This window comes from Mandrillus leucophaeus, unplaced genomic scaffold, assembly GCF_000951045.1.
Source record: "Mandrillus leucophaeus isolate KB7577 unplaced genomic scaffold, Mleu.le_1.0 Scaffold16, whole genome shotgun sequence".
Lineage (NCBI taxonomy): Eukaryota > Metazoa > Chordata > Mammalia > Primates > Cercopithecidae > Mandrillus > Mandrillus leucophaeus.
Genome location: NW_012101587.1, coordinates 7,323,751 through 7,337,004, shown reverse-complemented (window position 1 = coordinate 7,337,004; position 13,254 = coordinate 7,323,751).

Genomic DNA, 13,254 nt, shown 5'->3' with positions numbered 1-13,254 from the left:
TACTGCCCTTCCTAGACTTCGGTAACCATCATTCTACTTTTCTCTTTCATTAAGAGTTTGCTATAACAATGAGCTATTTATGGTAGTTTTGTATTTATCCATGCATGATTTTTAGCTATTTGTCTTAAAACTGTATACATTGTGTGACAGAGTGTTGATTTGCAGTAGCTGACACATTGCAGAAGTGTCATTAAACACTGAAATCAGGATAAATATTTGAAGAGTTAAATGTTTGAGGTTTGTTTTATGGTTTGGGGCAACTTACTTGTATTTGTATCTGTAAACTCCAATTTTACATTGAAGTTATCAATTTGAGAAGTGACAACATTCAGTTATGATTTTAAAATATCTAGAAAATTAATTTAGCCAAATAAATGTTGCATCCTGTCATTCTACCTTGTGATGAGAGAATTCTGAGAAGCTGATGGGAATACACATTAACTTTAGTATCTGTGATGCCTATAGCTTTTCATAATAATTGTAACAATAATAAACTTCAACTTAATATAACTAAAAATAATAGACTTCAATTTAATTATTTCAATACACTGTCTTTCTGTTCTTCTTTCATCTCTTCTACCCTGCAAGGCATCTTTTTCATATAAAAAGATATGATTCTTGGTTGATAAGACATTTATGCAGTCACATAGCAATATAAAGCTTGGGATTGAGGGGAAAGCCAGATTAAAAAGTTATGAGGGAGTGAAAAAGTTTATGACATTAACCACTAATGGAGATTGACAGTAACCACTAAATCTCTCAGGAATTAGTTGTTTGAACTACATTCTTTTTTTTTTTTTTTTCTGGAAAACATTCTTAAGAAATACAATGAGAAATGCAAAAATCATTGTGATCAGAAAATAAAGAAAAATGATAATGAAGTGTTTGCATAAGGCCAAAGAATGTATCAACAATCATCCACTTTGAACCAGAATCCCCAGTAAGAGTGGCGCCTCTAAACAGAAATACAGGAATAAAGAAGGGGATATCATGAAATTGGTGAACGTTATAAACTTGTGTTGGAACACGTTTGGCATGGAATAGCCTAGTAGAAAATTTACTTTTCTATTTATGTATTCATTATATTTTAGATATGGGGTTTCCTTATGTTTCCCAGGGTGGTGGTCTCTAATTTCCAGGGTTTGAGCAATTCTCCTACCTCTGTCTCCAGAGTGACTGAGATTGCAGCCTGAGCCAATGTGACCAGCATGGTAGATATTTAAATATGAAGCTGAATTGGACTTAGGAGAGGTATCAGGGCTGGAGGTAGTGTTTTACGGCCAACTTTGTTTATTTGTAGGAACAGGAGAAGGGTCTACCTAGTGGTGGACTTGCCATTTTTCAAGAGACAAACTCCCATCATGGGAATGCCGCTTACAAGGGGCCTCTCCGTTTGTTATCATCCTTATAACACCAGCCCCAGGAGACCAAATAGGTCAATTATATAATTTATAATACGAATTCCTGCCACCACTTCTCTTTAACAACAAAAGAGAAAGAAAAAAATATTATTATGGGCTTAATAAACAAAAATGTAGAACATGAGAAAATGGATAATTTAAATGTTGAGTGAAAATAAGCTCTGTCACCATGCTGTACATTAAGTCTTCAGAACTTTTTCATCTTATAACTGCAAGTTTATGCCGTTTGACCAACATCTCCCCATCCCTGTCCCCACCCCCCATTCCTGGCAATCACCATTCTATTCTGTTTCTCAGTTTGACTTTTCAATACTCTAAATATAAGTGCAGTCATACAATATTTGTCTTTCTGTTTCTCATTTATTTCATTTAGAATAAGTCTTTCAGACTTACCCATGTGGTCACAAAGGACATAATTTTTCATTTTAATCCTAAATGTTTCCTTGTTTGTATATATGCACACACATGCATATATACAATCTATGTATATGTAGTTTGTGTGTGTCTGTCTGTTTGTCACATTTACTTTATCCATTCGTCTGTCAACAGACACAGGCTGATTCTATATCTTGGTTTGTGTGAATAACCCTGTAATATACATGACTGCAGCTATTTCTTTGACATACTGATTTTATTTCCTCTGGATGTATATACAGACAGCTAGATCATTCAATGCGTGTTATAGTTTGGCTTTTTTATAATAGTCATCCTTACAGGTTTGAAGTGATGCCCCATTATGGTTTTCATTTGCATTGCATCATCTTTTCATATACTTGTTGGTTATCTGCACATCTTCTTTGGAAATATGCCTATTCAGGTCCTTTGCTCAATTTTTAGTTTTAGTTTTTGTTGTTGTTTTTGTTTTGCTATTAAGTTGCAGGAGTTTCTTATATATTTTGGAAGTTAGCCCCCATCAGATATATAGTTTACAAATATCAAGTAGTTTCTCCCATTCCACAGTGTTATGTTTTCATTTTGTTGATTGCTTCCTTTGCTATGTGGAAAACTTTTTTAGATTGTTACAGTTCCACTTGGTTATTTTTGTTTTTGTTGCCTGTGCTTTTAGTGTCATATGCAAAAATTTATTACCAAGACTAGTATCAAGGAGCTTTCCTCTTATATTTTATTCTAGAATTTTTACAGTTTCCAGTCTTATCTTTCAAGTTTTTAACCATTTTCAGGATTTTTGCATATGATGAAAGGGTTCAATTTCATTAGTTTGCACATGTATTCTGGTTTTCACATCATTTATGGATGACACCAATTATGCACTCCTGGTGCATTCATGAGAGATCAATTGATGCTAAATGTGTAAGTTGATTTCTGGGCTCTATTTCATTCTATGTGTCTATGTGTCAGTTTTTATGGCAGTAACACATTGTTTTGATTACTACAGCTTTGTGATGTAATTTATAATCAGGATGTGTGATGCTCCAGCTTTGGTTTTTTTCAGCATTGCTTTGGTTATTCAGGGACTTTGGTGGTTCTATACAAATCTTAAGATTTTTTTCTATTATATTTATGCAAAAAATGCCATTGTAATTGGATAGAGATAGCATTGAATCTGTAGATTGCTCTGAGTAGTATGGACATTTTAACAATAATGGTTATTTTAATCCATGTGATTAAATGTGAGATGTCTTTCCATTATTTGTCTTCAATTAGTTTCATCAATGTTTTATCATTTTCAGTATACAGATCTTTTGCTTCCTTGATTAAATTTATTCTTCATTATCTTATTCTTTTTGATGCTGTTGTAGGAGTGGCTTTGTTAATTTCTATTTAAGTTAGTCATTAGTGTATAGGTTTATTATTCTGTAACATAAACTTTGCAGACGAATAAATGAAATGAGAACCCTCTAAATTATATAGAGATCTTTCTATGTTTTCAATTCAGTATTTTTAGTTTCTACTACTGTGGAATTTAATAATAAACACCATAGCTTTATTATATGTTTTACCTATGTATATTCTTACAAAGGTTTTAGTTATTTACATTTAATTTGTTGTCACCTTTCCACTGTATACTTATCTGATATTTACTTAACTTTAATTGTTATTATCAATATTTTTCTTGCTTTAACATCTCATTCTTTATTTATTAAATTTGATTTATCACTTACTGATCTGAATTTGAGTAATAATCTTCTAGTTGGTTACAAAGCTTAAATATTTTCATATGTGAAAATTATTTTCAATAATTTGACTTTAGCTAGATTCATTATTCTTGAAATAGAAACTTCATTTTTAGAATCTTTATATTTTGAGGTCGAGAAATCTGAGATTGTTTAGATTTTTGTTATTTTGAGATTGAATTTAACCTTTGTATTCCATTTTTGAGGCTTGAAACTTTCTTTTTCATGGTGTAAGGTCAGAGATGTTATCAATTTTATTTAATCTTATATAAGTTTTAATAAATTTATCACTGAGTTTATTTTAGCCCCTTCAAGTTTCATATTTAAAGTGTATAGTTAGAAAATGAAATGTTTTCTCTAACATTTTAACTGTTAACTCCCCACCTCAACTTGTTCTGTTTTCTGCATTACCAATACCTATTTGTGTTGCCCTGGACATGCTGTGACATCAGCTTCTACCATGCTCTCATCCTTTTATCTTTCTTATTTACCTCCATTTCTAGAATGCTTCTCAGTTTTGTCCTAGACATTACAGATAAATATTTCCGTATACCCAAGCTCACTAAGTGCAACTAATGATCATGATGTCTAAAGAATAAAGTTGTTATACTTGCCTATTCAAACATCAACCCAACCCCATTCCCTAGAACAACTTATCCTCTTTTGTCCTTTATTTTACTTTATTTAAAAAGTATAACCTTTAAATGTCCTATATATTTTAAATGTTTTGTTTATTTTCAACCGCCCCCCTAAAAATTTAAGGTCATTGGGAGGTGGATTTTTGCTCATTTTATTCACTGCTGTTACCTAGCTTCTTAGAATAGTGCCAATAATTTAGCTTAAAATGTATTATTTCATCATGTTCTATTCTGATTTAAAGGGTGCCATTGTATTTTATTTTTTATTTTTGTTTAAATAGACTTTATTTTTAAAGCCTATTTTATTTTTAAAATATTTTTGATTTACTGAAAACTTGAGATACAACAGAGATTTCTCATATATCCCACATTCAATTTTCCTATTATTAACAGCTTACATTCATGGGGTATATTGGTAATATCTGTTGACTCAAAATCAATGCATTAGTTTCTAACAAAAGTCTATAGCATAGTCACATGTCCTTGGTTTTTATCTAATGTTGTTTTGCTGTTTTATTATCTCATCTAGTTTCCCATATACTTATGGTGATTTTGTCTCCTTAAGCTCCTCTTGGCTGTGACAATTTCACAGATTGTCCTTGTTTTCAATGTCCTTGGCAGTTTTGTGGAGGACTGGTCAGTGTTTTCAGAATATTTGACAAATGGAGTTTGTTTAATTTTTTTTTTTTTCATACAATTAGGCTGAGGTTATGGATTTTAGGGAGAAACCTGACAAACACTATTGTCCAGTTGCACTTTTTTGTTGCTCTTTACAAGTTTCTACTCCTTGAAGATGGAATGTATACATGAATTAATTCTAAGGGAGGCTCATCTTTTCTCCTGGCATTAATTTACAATTTATTTATTTATTTCACTATAGCTCACGGATAGTTATTTTATGCTTTGGGTACAGATAACAGTATAGTGTCGTTTTTTGTGTTTCTCAAATTGTTTCAGTTTTGTGGGAGTTTGGAGTTTTATTGTTTGTTTGTTTCAGTTTGTTACTTTCTGGCACTAAAAGGTGCTCCAGGCTCATCTTTTATATTTCCTACCCAAGCTCTAGAGTCAGTCATTTATTTCATGAGCTCTGGTTCCTTATATTAAAAAAGGGAAGGAAACTAAGATCTGCTGGGTGTACTTGTTATTCTTAGGAATTTATAGTTTCTAGGCCCTCTTAACTGACATAATAAGGGAACATGCAATTACGATAACCCAGAAATTACACGTATTTATGAGCTTTTCTATTTAACCATCTGAAGCTATGTTAGGCCTAACTTGAGTTCACAGCAATGTCTCCAACCATAATACCTTACCACCTGGATCATTCTAGTCTCCTCATATTGCTAATCAGTAAATTCTCACTCCAACTGTGAGAAATCCAGCTCCCGCCACTCACTACCTATTTAATTAATTGCTTAATTTTAGATACATGTATAGCAGTATCAGAATTATTAACCCAGATCCCTGGTGGATATTACTTTTGAAATGAGAATACAGTACTTTTGAACAGTTCCTTCATTTTTATACATGCATTTCTAAAATGACTTAGGTCAGCATATTTCCCTCCACCTTCTTTGGGGATATCGTTTCATAAATTTGTAACAGTTTGATCACCCTGTTAGAATCTACATTCCTTCCTGAGAGCCTCTGACCTCCTAAATGGTTTTTCTTTTTAATTGAATACATGATGGTTCATTCTTTGTGCTGTGAAGGTCTACAAGTTTTGACAATGCAAAATATTATATATCTACAATTACGGTATCATAGAGAATAATTATCCTGCTCTGAAAATTCCCTCTGCTTCACATAGTTATCCTTCATCCCCTCCCTCTTAGAAACCATCTTTCTATAGTGTCTATAGTTTTGTCTTTTCTAGAATGAGACATATTTGGAACCTACATTATGTAAACTGTTCAGATTGATTTATTTAACTGAGCAATGAGCACTTAAGCTTCCTCCATGTCTTTTTATGACTTAATGGCTAATTTCTTTTTATTGCTGAAATAATATTTCATTGTATGAACGTACCAGGTTTTTAAAAAATCCATTTACCTAAAAGAACATGTTGATTGCTTTCAGTCTTTGGTGATTAAGAATAAAGCTGCTAAAATATTTCACCTGCAAGTTTTTGTGTGAAAAAAGATTTCAATCAATTGGGTATATACCCCGAAGTACAACTGCTAAATAGTATGGTAAGACTCTCTTCGCCGTTATAAGAAACTGCTGCACTCCTTCAGGGTGACTGTAGCATTGCACTTTCACTCAAGCAATGGATGAATTTCTAAATCTCCACATTTCTACCACCATTTCATATTGTTGTTTTAGATTTGAGCCTACCCAGTTGGTGTGTGCGTTTTGTAGATCTTTGTCCCTCTCTTCCACTCTTCCTGTTTGCCGCTATGGAATGGTGGTTCTCTGTGATGCTAAGTTTTGTTTCATTTTTCTTTTTTGTTTGTACGTCTGCAGTAATTTGTTTCTTTGTGGTTACCATGAGGCTAACAACATAAAGAATCTTGGATATATAATAGACTTGTTTTTTAAACTGATAATAACATTACTCAATAAGAATATTCTAGACTTTTTCTCTACCCTCATAATTTATATTTTTGTTGCCTTAGTTTGCACGTATCTCTATTTTGTTTTCATTAGCTGCTAAAATTAGCTGTTGTTATTTTTGACCATATTGACTTTCAACCTTCATACTGCAGAAATTTAAGATTTACATAGCACCAAACATCACTGGAGTATTCCAAGTTTGATTTATAAAGTCAACTCTACTGGTGAGTTTTATACTTGCACATGTTTTTATTTTAGTATTTGTTTGTTTGTTTATTTATTTATTTTTTCAGTTGTAGCATTCTCTTAAGCACTTTTTGTATGACCGGTCTAGTGATGATGAATTCCCTCAGATTCTGCTTGTCCAGGTAGTTCTTTATTTCTCCTTCATTTCTAAAGGATAACTTTGCTAGATCTAGTATTGGTGGTAGTTTTTTGTTTTGGGGCAGTTCTTTGAATACGGTGAATGTATCATACCATTCTCTTCAGGCTTGCCAGGTTTCTGCTAAGAAATCTTCTAATCATTTGATGGGGGATTCCCTTTTCTGTGACTTGACTTTTTCCCTTGCAGCTTTTAGAATTCTCTGTCTTTGACAGTTTGATTAAAATGTGCCTTGAAGAGTTTCTTTTTGGGTTGAATCTAATTGAAGTTCTTTCAGGCTTCCTGAATCTGGATGTTCACATCTGTCCCAAGACTTGTGAAATTTTCAGCTATTATTTTATGAAATATATTTTCTGTGCTCTTATCCCTCTGTATTTCCTCTGGAATTACTATAATGCAAACATGTATTCACTTAATAGCATCCCATAAATCCTTTAACAGAGGATTTTTCTGTTTCTCTTCTCAATTCTTGCAAGTTACTCAGCTTCACTTATTCAATAATTTCAGTTACTGGGAGTATCTGTAGTAGTGCTGATACATGAGTGGTTTATTCTATGACAATGAGTTTAACAAAGTTTGTCCCTGAATGTGGTTCACTGGCAATTTGAAACCCAGGCCCAGACAGGGAAAAAGAACACAAGAGACTGATCAATATTTCGCAAACATTAACATACTTAAACGCATTTCAGTGGGAGGATATTAGGACTTTCTATTTGAGAATTCACAACCTAGCTTGAAGATATTTTGGACTTCATTTAAAGCTATAATATTTTAAATATGTTTAGTTATAAAGCAACTCCTGAGTTGAAGAAATCTCAAAACAATATAGGAAAAAAAATACATTTTTAAGAGAGATGGTATGAAAATGAAATGGGATATTGTTTGAATTCTCACTATGTCACTAGCTATTTTACATTTTGCAATAAGTGCAATGTACTGACTGCTCAGTTACTTCCAAGGTTATTCAAATTCTGATCTCAATCAACACAATTTTTAAAAATTAGGATGATACCTGAGTTAAGTACAATAAAACTCTTGATTGGAGAAAAACATTTTGTGTATTATGTGTTAAAGTGAAGATATAAAATAGCGTTTCCTGAATTGTGGTAACCAGGCCAATACATTTTGATACTTTTAAGATATTACTAACAAACGTCCAAAACAAGGTCAGCCAATTAACAAAACTGAAACACTTACGTCAATTGACCAAAAGCAATCAATGAGCTAGAAAGAAACCATTACCACAACTTCCCACATGGGGAAGAATGACAATGAAGTGACATCTGAAGAGATTTAAAACAATCTAAAGCAGACTAATAACAGTTAAGGTCTTATAATTTGTATTGGTTTTTGGTTGTTCCAGCATAATCACAATACAGATTTTAATCAAACTTGATTACTTACAAATTATTTTGTTTGAATGCAGCTTTATAAAATGAATCTGCCCAGTAAATAAAATAAAATTAAAATCCAGGCAGAAGAAGGGATTTAACATGGTGGCATTTCTTTTTATTTCAGGTTAATATTGAGAGGAGAAAATAAGGCATCTGAGAAAATGATCACATGGCACAAGTATACATACGTAACAAACCTGCACGTTATGCACATGTACCCTACAACTTAAAGTATAATAATAATAAATAAATTTAAAAAAAAATGAAATAAAATAATAATCTAAAAAATTCTCGTGGTTTCATAACAACTAGTGGTTTTCCTTTGGGGAACAATTACAGTCCTGTAAGCAGAGGGTATTCTAGGAATGATTATTGAGACTTGGAAAGCAACATACTACTCGAGATAGTAAAACAGCAAAACTAATCTAAATTGTCAGTACAGACAGTCGCTGATTTATAATGATCTGACTTACAATTTTTCAACTTTACGATAATGTGAAAGTGATACACATTCAGTAGAAATCATACTTCAAATACCCATACAACTTTTCAGTTTTTCACTTTCAGTAGAGTTTTCAATAAATTACATGACATACTCAACACATTGTTTTGAAATAGGTTTTGTGGTAGATGATTTTGCCCAACTGTAAGCTAATGTAAGTGTTCTGAGCATGTTTAAGGTCGGGCTGAGATAAGCTGTGATGTTTGGTGGGTTGGGTGTATTAAATGTATTTTGACCGATGGTATTTTCAACTTTTGGTGGTTTTACTGGAACATAACATTATCGTAAGTTGAGGAGCATTTGTATTTATTTTATTTGGGGAAAGCTTAAGGCAGTTTATTCACAATGGTAAACTACATTATTGGTGGTGTTAGAAAGAAAAACAATCTTTTTCTGATGGCATTTGCAACTGGAAATAATGAATCATTTAAGTTTCAGAGACTGGTGTGAGAGGAAATGGATTTTATGCCCCGAAGCCCAAAGCCTGAGTTATTCTAATGCCACACTAACCACAGATTCCATTTTCATGTAGAATGTTTCACAGTCCAATGCATTTTTCTTTTTTCCACCTTCTAAAATCTCTAGAATGGGAATTAATAAGTTAATATTGAATTACAATTGAATTACTTTTCAGAATATTTGCATGTCTATAAATACGATCTTCTTGACTGACAAGATTTTGAGTATAATTTAAAATACCACATCTTGAACATTTTGAAAATGTCCAATTTCAAACATACATAGACCATATCAGTTCTTATTCATTAAACCAAAACATCATTTAGTATGATTTAATCATGAGGCCTGTTGTAAACTCCCAGTCTTATGAATAGTAAAATTCTGCTTAGCCAGTCTCCTTTAAACTGATATTTTGAGTAAACTGGGGCTTTCCATTTTCATATGCAGAATTATCAAGACTCGCAAGTTTATTTCTAGAACTTTGTACATCTTTGCTCGCAAAAGCTGAATTATCAGCTTCTTAATAGCCATTGTATTCTCCTACCACTTTCTACCAGTTATGCCTACTATTTTAATTTTGATTATTATATGTGGTAGTGCAATGTAAGTGTAAAACATAATTCTATGAAAAGTAAGCTGACTGACCTAGAAAAACTTAACTAAATTAGGTTGGTAATTTTGTTGTTAAATGTAAAGAACTAAAAGATGTATTTAGATTGTTTCACAAAGCCCTTGTCACTTCTCTTTAAATAAACTGAAATTGGAAATTACTAATGATATACTTTATGTAAAAACAAAATCAAAAACAAAAGGCAACCTAGAACTTGTCTTTACTAATAACTGCAAAACCTCCAAAATTTTAATTTGCTATATCCCACCTTCTTTGAAAATTACTTAAGAATTTTATTTATTTATTTATTTATTTTTATTATCCTCTATGTTATAGGAGCTCTTCTAGTTATTGAAAAAATCAGGAGTAAGTAAAAACAATGATCTGATATCAAAAAGCTCAAAGTGTAGTTGGAGATATACATATTTTATATTTTAAGTAGTTAGTTCTTCAGTTGAAAATGAGTAAATGTTTTGGGGAACAATCAAAAAGCTATTAACTCCCTTTATTGTTCTTGGTTTAAAACCACAGTGAGATAAATCTTCAATATGTTTTGAATAATTGGTAAAATCATCAGATAACAAATGAATATTTAATATTCCATGAGTTAGGCATAATTTGAGGAATCACTGATTTTTGATAAAGTATAATTGATATATATTATGTGTGTATCATCTGTAATTATCCCTAAAACCATTAGCATATAATCTAAATAAACATGGCCTTTTATTTGTTTCACAGACTGAGTAACTGATGATGAGATAAATATTTCATTTTATTTTTGATACAGGGTCTTGCTCTGTCACTCAGGCTGGAGTGCAATGGCATGATCATAGCTCACTGCAGCCTTGAACACCTGGGTTCAAGAACATTTTAATTTTTAAAACAGCACGAGAACAAAAATGTTTGAACTTAGTATAAGGCTATTTTTTTTAGGATGAATGAGACATGTTATAAAAAAATTTTCTAAAACAACAATGAGAAAAACTACATAAACAAAGTTTTCACTATTATTCTATATCAAGATATTTAATACAATCTGGAAAGAATTTAATTATACAGTTCGGATCTTATTTAGACACGGAAATACTTCGTTACTCAGCACTGCATCAAAGGGATGAGATTGACTCCAAGTGTTTTCCTCAAGGGCTTGGGGAGCAGCCAAAAATACTCAGTCCTAAATTCAAAGCAGAGTTTATCATGTAAAGAAATGTTCAAGAAAAGTAATAGTGAGAAAGAAAGAATGTTAAGATGAAAATAGCGCATTAGGGAAATATTTGATATTTGGGTCTATGGATTTTCCTGTGGTCTTTGCCCTCGTCCCTCAGTTGGCAACATATCTTGTAGCCTCAGAGAAGATTGTTATGACAATACAGAGAGAAACAAGATGCACATTTTTAGTTATTTTATTTTTACCTTTTTGTGTGACAGGATCTCACTCTGTCCCCCTGTCTGGAGTACACTGGTGTAATAATGACTCACTGCAGCCTCGACTTCCTGGGCTTACGCAATCCTCCCACCTCAGCCTCCCTAGTAGCTGGGACTACAGATGCACACCACCATGCTCTGCTAATTTTTCTATTTTTTTTTTTCCTTTTTGTAGAGACTATGTCTTGCTATGTTGCCCAGTCTGGTTGTAAACTCCTGGAACCAAGCGACCCTCCCTCCTCAGCCTCCCAAAATGTTGGGATTACAGGTGTGAGTCATGGAATCTGGCCTAAATTTTACTTTTAATTTAAAAAGTGACACAGACATAAGGTATAAAGATTTGGGAGAATACCCCAAAACCTGCTTTCCCTCATAGAGGGATAAAGTCCCAGCCTTCTAGGAGCCCGCAGGCCAGCAAACCAAAGCCCACGGGCCAGACACAGCTTGCAGACTGTTTCTGTGACTCAAGTTTCACCGGAAAACTTTCATTCTTTCATTCATGACCGCATTCACACTCCAGTGGCAGAGTCCAGTAGAGTAGTTGTGACGAGACTACAAAGTTGAAACTATTTACCAGCTGACCCTTTGCAGAAAAAATTTGCCACCCACCAGCCTAGACTGTGGTGGATCCCTGAGTAAAAGCCTCCGGCCCTTCTCTGCCCTTCCTGTCCCATGCCAGATCCCAAAGGAAAGGCTGTGGGTGAAACATTCAGAGAGGCTTGGAGATTTAAGACTCAAGAAGTCAGAACAGGTCCGGGAGGCCAAGCTGTTTTGGTTTCACATATTTGGGTTGTCTAGGCTGCTGGTTGTGAGACTGTCTTACTCTTTGTGCATTATCCAAGAAGTACAGGAAGCAGTGGTACATTTACCCATTCATGTACTATCATAATGAGCATAAAGGACCTTAAAGGATCTCCCTGAGCTTCTCTTGGGTATGAAGTGGCACAGGAAAGCAGTCAGATGTTTCCTGGAAATCCAAGAAAGATTCAAATGTAGCCAGGAATGGAAAACAAAAGAGCAGCAAGTTGTATGAGTGGAAGCCAATATCCATAGGATACAGGTACACATGTGATTGGATATTTACTCCAGCAACTGACACCCAGTGGCAGCTTGCCCTCCTCCAATGGGAACTGTGACTCTCATCAGTCCCCATCGCCACTGTAGGGACATCACGTACAAACCCAGAGGCCTGTGAGGCCCTCAACAGGCTGATAGGATCTTGAGTTGGTGGAGATAACTGAGAAACTTCTCTATCGTTTAGGAGTCATTTTAGCTTTAAACAAGGTCCAGTGGTGCTTTAGGGTTTGAGGAACCTCTAGTCATCTTAAAATGACCCGATGTCCATTCCCATGCCCAGGTCTGTGTGCTTTCCAAACCCAAGATCTGTGTTCCCATGAGCCCAAAGTTGTGATTTGGCCTTAGTGATGCCACAGCCACCCTGGCATCAACCTTTGAGTTTGATTATCTGCCATCTGACCTGTGACCCAGAATCCATAACATTTGTTTAACACAAACATCACCATAATGTTGTTTTCCGTCCGTGCGTTTAGCAAAGGCTTCAGCAATTTGGGATCGCCATTGCCTTTCTTTTTTATTTATTTATTTTTATTTTTATTTTTTTTTTGAGACAGAGTCTCGCCCAGGCTGGAGTGCAGTGGTATGATCTTGGCTTACTGCAAGCTCCGCCTCCTGGGTTCAGGCCATTCTCCTGCCTCAGCCTCCTGAGTAG